The 9,519-nt window shown below is 36.1% G+C and overlaps 1 pseudogene; it reads right to left on the bottom strand.

Moving 5' to 3' along the window:
- Positions 1-1,588: 1,588 nt before the first annotated feature.
- Positions 1,589-2,725, bottom strand: LOC125339336 (annotated as a pseudogene).
- Positions 2,726-9,519: the final 6,794 nt, after the last annotated feature.

Genomic DNA, 9,519 nt, shown 5'->3' with positions numbered 1-9,519 from the left:
GAAACAACCCTCTGATGTTTATTGTATTGTTCTAATAACTCCTTTTCAACTTTCTTACAATCACATATGGAGCCCCCCAGAAGTTAATAAAATCAAAAGAAAGGCCAAGTGCTGTTGGCTCACACCTATAATTCTAGATACTCAGGGTGCTAACATCTGAAGGATCACAGTTTGAAGCTAGCCCAAAAAGAAAAGTCTATAAGACTTTTAACTGGCAAAAGGAATAGGCAAAGTTATGGTTTGAGTGATAGAATGCCACCTGAGAGCAGGAAAACCAAAAGAGAGCTTCAAAACCTGAGTTCAAATCCTGTGTTTGCAGTAAATAAATTAGCAAATTTATTCTGCAAATTCTGCAAACCAGAATCCTTTTTGAAAAGTCCATTCAGATTGCTTTATTCCATAAGCTTGTTCAGCAACTCCCACTAAGGTAATTCTGTTTAAAGTTTTTCTCACATTTTTTTCAGTATTTTTAATTCAACTGAAACACCAAAGCTAACTCAATAATATAGTAACATACACAGAGCCTTTGTAGAAAATCAGTTTGCAGAGACTAGATCTCTATAAATTGCTTATTTCCATTTCATTTTAAAGTTCGTAAAATAAACTTGGTGTCACATCAGTGTGAAATTGGTCCATTTTGGATCTTTCAATAAAACGAAGAATTTCTAATCTGTGCCCTCTTTTCAGTAGCAACGCTATTATTGCTTTAGCTTTATTTTGTTTTTCCTTTCACACATGGCATTACATATTGTAGAATATTTTATAACATTTGTGTCAGAGAAACATGAAATAAAATGTTACTAATGTCTGTCCAATATATACATTAGAATACTTTAATGTTCAAAAGTACAGGTAATTGCTTGACTGTCTAATCAAGTTATTAATTCTGTGGAAATAAGTACAATGTAAAGAAGATAATTTTCAAAAGTACTTTTCACAGAAATCAAAGCACAGTGTGGAATTACAGTGTGGAATTCATTAAAATTCCTCTAACAGCTGATTTTTCATCTTACAGCTGATTTTTTATCCTTATTTCTTACAGAGTATTTTTACAAACTGAATAAGAAAACAAATTTTCTCTCATTTACATTGACACATGCAATGTATTTAGAAAGATGGAAAACTAGAAAAAATGGAAATTGATCATAAAAAACATTTTAAAAGTAGGGTGTTTATAATGTAAATGTATATTTTAGCTATTAAAATACATATATTGTTTATATTGTCTATGCAAAAATCCTTCCTTTTGTATCTTCCTGTTTATGCTGTTTAGAGAAAATGTAACATTAAAATCAGTTTGGTTTTTTTTCTTATTTATTGTTAATGTGATATACCGAGAGGTTACAGTTTCATACGTTAGGCCTTGAGTACTAAAACAATAAAGAGAAAGAATTTTAATCAGAGATTATAATTACAAACCCTGATGGCTAAGGTTGAAGAGATTTTATTAGCAAGTGACAGAGTCAGGATAAACTTACTTTTTTCTAATCCAGCATTCTCAATCTTTATGCTTCACTTTAAAACAAAAAAAAAAATATATAAGTAATAACGAAAAACACATTGAGTGTATTTTGGGTGATTTTTTTTTTTTAGTCTTAAATTGTCACTTTATTGGAAGATGGTAAAATTAGTTACCAAATGAAACTGTAACTTGGTAATAATCCTAAATTAGACAACAAATTTTAATGAAAGCTCGTTCAAAAGTGATCAATCAAATAACTCTAAAGGCAGAGTAAGAATGAGAAACTTGACTGGCCAACAGATTTAGTTCACTAAATGAAACCTGAACTTTTCTTTTTAAGACAGGTAAACTGATTTCAGTAGATAGCAATAATGAAAGATTTTGCATACAGAGTAATTTCCACCCAGTCAACTGTTTTTGGTGATCTCTGTAGAACATTCATTTACATAACTGGCTGCGCCTGAGCCTTCTTTGTAAGCATCTTCAGATCTGTGATACACTTGGCAATTGTCTCCTTTTCCTGCTGTGCAGAGATGCTCTGTATCACACGCGCCTCCACCCAGTTTATCATGTGTTCTTGCTCTTTTCGATGCATCATATTCTGCACTGAGATATGGTAGTCCAGGCGATTCTTTACCTCCTTGTATACTGGATGCAGCCGATCCCGGTAAGAAATCTCCAAGGCCATAGCAATGTTATTCCTCTGGACATCAAAAAGGTAGTGGCGTTTCTGTACCAGGGCCTGCTGTGCCTTCTCTGCATCAATTGCATCCTGGATTTGTTTGATGGAACCCAGTTTCACCTCTTCTAGTTGGGCAATTTTTTGCTCATTGATTTTATCAATAAAATCTGCGAAAGAGGCTCCATATTTTTTAATAACATAGACCATTATTCCTAATAATGATAAGCCAGAGAAGGTCTCTGGAGTAATCACATATATTTCTTTGGATAGAAAATACAAGATAAGCCCAGTGCCAAGCATGTAGGGTCCTGTTACACCAGTTTTAGGATAAAGAAACTGGAAGAATTCCTCTGGAATCAGCCCTAAACGTACTTTTCCTCCATATTCGGGAAGAGGTGGCACAGGGGCAAAACTTGGCTGTCAAGTGTGGAAAATCCTTTTTGTCTGCAATACCCCCGGTCCCAGAAAGGCTGCGTTCTTCAGACCCGGAGCCGCAGCGGTGACGGCGGAGAGTGCCACCCGGGACAACATGGTTAGCAGATGCCCATACAGCAGCCACCACAGAATCCCTGTGACCTCCACCTGAGTATTTTGGGTGATTTATATTTCATATATTTTGTCAAGCATGCTCAGATTTATTTTAATGTGTTTGTCATTCCTTATCCTTCAGTAGTTTCATTTTCTTAATACCATGTCTTTAAATATTTATTTATAATCCTTGTGTTTTCTCTAAATGCTCATGTTTTAAAACATCCAGCCACAGCAAATGCCATCTCTTTCATTCATAGATACAGTGTTTGTAAAATTCAGCAGAAGGTAAATCATCTAAGAGACTGGATAAGTATTTTCACTGCTATATAAGGTCTCATATTCTTCCAAATCTAGGAATTACATTGTATACATTTTTTTGGTATTTGCTCCCGATGATCAAGAGTTAAAAGAATCACCTACTTTATCATTGAGAAAGCAAAAGCCTTAAGATCTTGAGTAAACTGCTCCAAGTCAGACTAACAAAGTTCCAAAAGGAAAATGACTAATTTGCCTTTGAGGAGAACTGATTTCATTTTTTTGCAATGCAATGCTGTTCCTTAAGTTTTCTTTTAGCTATGGATAGAACTCAAAAAATTAAATACCCCCCAAAAAATCCTCAAAAAACCAAATGGGCTAAAGACCTAAATAAATGGCTAAAAACCTAAAAAGAGACTTTTCTGAAGAGGAAATAAGAATGGCCAAGAGACACATGAACTCAACATCACTGGCCATAAAATGCAAATCAAAACACCACCAGTAAGGATGTCCATTATCAAGAAAATTAATAACAACAGATGTTGAAGAGGATATGGCCAATAGGGAACCCTACTACATTGTTGGTCAGAGTGTAAACTTGTTCAACCACCCTGGAAAGCAGTATGGAGGTTCCTCAAAAGGCTAAACATAGAGCTCTCCTATAACCCAGCAGCCCCGCTTTCAGGCATCTACCAAAAATATTACAAGCAAGACCACACCAAAGCCACCAGCACAATTATTTTCTTCGCAGAATAATTTGTCTTTATTCTTTCTTAAAATCTTCATTTTTAGCATGTAAGTCTCACCATTGTGTTTGCCTTGTGGCCCCAACGCTGCTGGAGACAGGCAACAATCCAGGAAGAAAAAGGGATGCACAGAATTGCTCACTTCTCAGAGTCATCCAATAAGTAACCTTTAAAAATATTCTATACAGGGGCTGGGGATATAGCCTAGTGGCAAGAGTGCCTGCCTCGGATACACGAGGCCCTAGGTTCGATTCCCCAGCACCACATATACAGAAAACGGCCAGAAGCGGCGCTGTGGCTCAAGTGGCAGAGTGCTAGCCTTGAGCGGGAAGAAGCCAGGGACAGTGCTCAGGCCCTGAGTCCAAGGCCCAGGACTGGCCAAAAAAAAAAAAAAAAAAAAAAAAAATTCTATACAATGTTTCTGCTTATCAGCAACTGTCAAAACTTAAATACAAGGGCAACACCTGTCTACAAAAGACTAGAATATCTTCTTCATGTTGGTTACATGAGAAAAAGCAAAGGGGTAGGGGTGGGGGTGGGTGCACAGAGATAGTGATACACTCCTTTCATACCAGCAAGTCCAGAGGAAGAGATTGGGTGGATACCAGTTTGAGGACAGCCCAGGTTATCAAAACTTAAATACAAGGGCAACACCTGTCTACAAAAGACTAGAATATCTTCTTCATGTTGGTTACATGAGAAAAAGCAAAGGGGTAGGGGTGGGGGTGGGTGCACAGAGATAGTGATACACTCCTTTCATACCAGCAAGTCCAGAGGAAGAGATTGGGTGGATACCAGTTTGAGGACAGCCCAGGTTAAAAACAATGTAAGGAGGCTCCCATTCTCAAACACTAAAACCAGGAATGTCAGGACATGCTGTTGCTCCAGCCACAGAGCACAGGAAGCATTCGTAAGAAAATTGTAATCCAGAAGTGCTAGATCCTGCTTGAAAAAAATAAGGAAAATAAAAAGGGCTGAGGGTATGGTTCAACTAGAAAATCTCTTTTGCACAAGCACAAGATCCTGAGCTCACATTCTTATGTTTCTTCAATAAATGGATAATTTTTTAAAAGGAGAGGAACTATTCAATATATAGTCCATATAGTCTGACTACTAGAATCATATGAAATCTTAATTTTCATCTTGAGAAGTTCACCATACCAGGGAGTATGTGAAAATCTTAAAATTATACTTGCAATGCTACGATATAATTTGAAATCTACTTCTAAGAAATTGAATCTTAAATGAAGACCTGAAAGTATAAGTATCTTAGTTGGCTCTTGTGTAAAATAAAATAAATAGAACTCTGGCTTTGAGAATGTGGAAGACATGAAATGGTTTTTTAACTTATATTTTTAATCATGACTATGTGAGTTTTAAAAGAAATCTCTGATGTTTCCTTAGTATCATATCAAGGATGTCTTAAAAGTGACTGGGTATCAACGTCATTTTGCTGAGTTAAAATTGTCTTTAGAGATTCAGCAGATACCAGGACTAAGACGTTGGTGAGGTGGTGTTCTCATTGTTACACTGCCTGATCAACCATGACCTGTTATCTCATCACCTCCATAGTGTTATTTTCCGTTATGTTTTGTTTTGTACATTTTACATACAGAATTTCTTTACAAATGGTGTCTCCCATTTAAAATCTAGACCATTCTATTGAAATCACATACATATTCAATAGATTCTAGGATAACCAAGTTAATGTTATTAAGCTATCTACTTGAGATATAGCCAAATTAAATGTAAGCTGCGTCAAATGACTGATAGTGTCATATCAGATTGGGACTTTACTACATAAATTGCACTATGACATCATGCCACTGTAAACACCAGCACAAGATACTTGGCAATCTTTTAACTTCTTTACTCACTGGAAAACAATAAGGTTTTAACACTGAAGTACGTTCCTTGGCCATCCATCAATCAAATGAATAATCCCTTTCCTCATTACCTTCTCATCAAATGTAGCCTGCTAACAGCATGCATGACTTATCTCAAGAGAGTCTCAGTCCTAAATAGATAAATTAAAACAAAAATGTCTCAACATCTGTTCAAATAAAGAAAATGTTTAGTGTACATTAAGAGACTTTATGTAGGCAAATTGGTTTGGAATTAGTCAAACTAAATTATTCTGAATAAAAACTAAAGAAATGTAAATAGCAAGTAAAAGTCTTTAGAATTTGGTCTTTAGAATACAGAGTTAAGGAAATGTAACCCTACATCTTTTTAAGTAACAGGCCATGTAATTATGAAAGCTCTAAATTGCAAATATCACAAAATTAAAGTTTAGTTACATTAGATGCACATTTTCATTAAAAATCATTTTTGATCATTTTCTACATAAACATTTGTAAAGGTGAATTATGAAATGCAAATTACCCTTAACTTATAATGGATGAGTTTTTGTTCTGCCTCCAATTTTGCAAAAACCAATGTAAATACACAAAATTTATCTTGCATTAACTTCAATTTTAAATATCCAGAATTGTTTCTGGCACATATGTGCAGGTATGAAAGACAAATCAAATAGTAAATATTAATATTATTTAATATTTTTGGTAACAGCTCTATGTCTTCTAACACTCAATTTATATTGAGTTTATGTGTGAATCAATAGGCTGGATACAGATTGATTTAAACATGTTTACAGAGTTACAGATTATAGAAAACAAATGCCCAATTACCACCACCCCCTCTGTTCCCCCACCCCTACCCCAGTCACCTGAAGATGTGTTTTAATAAAATTCCTAAGGTATGTTTTTTGTTTTTCTTTTCACTTTTTTTCTTTATTGTTAATTTGGGTATTCCCTTTACCTTCCCTAGTTCTAATACACATATATACAGTATCCAAGGTATTAAGATCAGATACATTGAGAGCAGGGGTAAAACCATGGGATGGGAATACAAGAGAGAGAGAAAAGAAAACAAAAAGGGTACTGTTTCACATGGCATATTGAAAATAATTACAACAATAATATATCACTTTTTCCCCAGAATATGGAGTTCATTTCACTTAGCATCATCTTATGTGTTCATAAGGGCATAGCTATTGGGCTAGTGTGATCTGCTATGACTAACCTAAACATGTACTAATTATTATTCCCTTTGAGGGAAACCATAGCATCCATAGCATGTTTCTTTGGGTCTGGCTCACTACAATTAGCATGATTTTTTTCCAAGTCCTTCCATTTCCTTATGGGGCACTGTCTTTCTTTCTGATAGAGACATAGAATTCCATTGTGCATATGTATCCCATTTTCCTGATCCTCTCGTCTACTGAGGGGCATCTGGGTTGGTTCCATACTTTAGCAATGACAAATTGTGCTGCAATGATATGGCCAAATGGGAACCCTTCTACACAGTTCCTGGGAATGTAAACTTGTTCAACCACTCTGGAATGTGGTATGGAGGCTCCTCAGAAGGCTAAACATAGAATTCCCCTAATAACAAGGAGCCCCACTTTGGGGCATCTACCCAAAAGATTACAAGCAACACCACACTAAAGCTAAATTCATCACAGCACAATGTTCATCACAGAACAATTTGTCTTAAGGTATGTTTAAGTATTACACACACACACATACACACACACACACATCACAAAGTTCCTGTAGTTTATCAATTAAATGTACAACTGGTCCAGAGTATGTGTTCTCTGTCAATTTTTTTTTAAATTTTGATCACTATAAATGTGTTTTTCTACTTCCACTTTTGTTCCTTTCTTATTTCAACCCCATTGCGCTTGTTTTTTTTCCCCCCTGACATACACTAACATAAATGAGCTTTGATTTGTTTATTGACAGTTTCTCCATGTGAAGTAGAAATTAAAGCAGGCCCTTCCTCATTTCTTCCACTACTCTACCTGTATCCAATTCCTGACTCATTTTTGTGCCTTAGTAGGTATTGCTCAGATGTGTAACTAATTGCAACATCACCCTAAACCCTGTTTCTCACCTTGTAATTGCATCTTTTGATGTCCTGACTATACATTGGACATTTACTCTTCTCTTCCCCAAGAGACTCTCCACACTGGAGGCAGTGTGCCCATTTCCAAAAGCAATCTTGATCACACAGAGAACTACTTAATAATCCTTCAGTGAGTGCTGGTGACTCACATCTGTAATCCCAGTGACACTGGAGGCTGAGATCTGAGGACAGTGGTTCAAAGAAAGCCTGGGCAGGAATTACCATGAGAATCTTATCGCCAATTCATCATAAACAAAAAAGCTGGAGCTGACTCTGTGGCTCAAGTGGTAGAGCATTAGCCTTGGACAATAAGGAGTTCAGGGATAGCACCCAAACACAGAGGTTGAACCCCAGGGCAGACAAACAACAACAACCAAAAACTAAAAACAAAAAACTTTAAAATTGACTCTTCTGCTGTTCTGCTGACCTCAAACTGCTTTGTCGGCACCAAATTTGACATTCTGATTTAAATAGTATGCTTGCAAGAACTCTTTCTAATATTTTTTTCAGATTGTATTAGAAATCTGGAGAAATCTGGTATAGACAACAGTTAACACTTTTATTATTTGAAGTTATTAAATTCTATCTTTGTAGTATTGTTTATATATAATGCCTGTTTTCTGTCAGTTTTAAAGTGCAAAAGATATATTAATGGCCTCTAATGTTTTATGATCTGTTCAGCCAATTTTCTGAAAATGACAAATATCACCAGCAGCTTTGTAACTGCTGTCTTTCAGATAGAACCCAGGCAGGCTCTTCAGCCAGTTTAGCCTGCACCGACTCATCATTCTGCCATGTGACCAGCTTCCTCTTTGAGGATACTCTGCTCTCACACCCTACTATGTCCCCTCTATGTCTATTGAATACTATTTCAAATACCTGAAGTGCTTTTGGCATTCTCTGACCAACATGCCTTCTGGTGTTTAGAGCCAAACTAGCATACCACTATGTCCTGTAGTTGTAGATTTGCAGTATCAGTTTACATTGAAATGTTAAAAGACTTAGTAAATGATGTTACCATTTTGAAGACATTACCAGTATCTACATTTCCATTAATATAGTGCTAGGATTGAGGTGTTCTACAAAACAAAAATGTCACAAACCAAAGGGATCTAGGGCTGGGAATGTGGCTTAGGGATAGAGTGCTTGCTTAGCATGCATGAAGCCCTGGTTTCCATTCCTCAGAACCATATAAGCAGAAAAAGCTGGAAGTGGAGCTGTGGCTGATATGGTAGCGTGCTAGCCTTGAGCAAAGGAAGCTCAAGGACAGTACCCAGTCCCTGAGTTCAAGCCTCAGGACTACCAAAAGCAAAACAAAAGAAAGAAAAGGGATCTAAACACACAAGAGGGTTGTTTGTTGTTGTTGTTGTTGTTGTTTCCTAGTTCATATTCTGTTTTATTTGTTTTTCATTCTGGCCACTTTTATTAGGGCATCTTTTCTTCCTTTTGGTTGATGCAAATTTTTTTTCTTCCAAGTATGATGGTTGAAGACAATTGACGAGGAAATAGTCATGTCTATTCTTGTGATACAATGTTTTCTTTGATAATCATTTTAATAGACACAATTTATACTGCTGGGTGGAAACAGTATTGTTCATTCCAGAAAGGCATCAAATCATTAATGTCTCTTGTTCCCTAAACAAAAACAGAAATTCAGCTCATTTTGGTGCTTTCTTTGGCTGCTCAGTTTTAGCATGTGTGCTTATCTCCTTCTACTTGAGCTAAAAAAGAAAAAATAGTTTTCTTTTCCGAATAGTTTTCGATTATTTTGTTATCTGTACCATGGATGATCATTCATTGTGTTCAATACAGAAGGAAAATAACTGTGATAAGCTCCCTCCAACTTCTCTTTATTGTGGCAGAAAATACTA

Source organism: Perognathus longimembris, chromosome 21, assembly GCF_023159225.1.
Source record: "Perognathus longimembris pacificus isolate PPM17 chromosome 21, ASM2315922v1, whole genome shotgun sequence".
Classification (NCBI taxonomy): domain Eukaryota; kingdom Metazoa; phylum Chordata; class Mammalia; order Rodentia; family Heteromyidae; genus Perognathus; species Perognathus longimembris.
The sequence above is the reverse complement of the archived record's forward strand: the minus strand, read 5'-3'. Positions and strand labels throughout refer to the sequence as shown.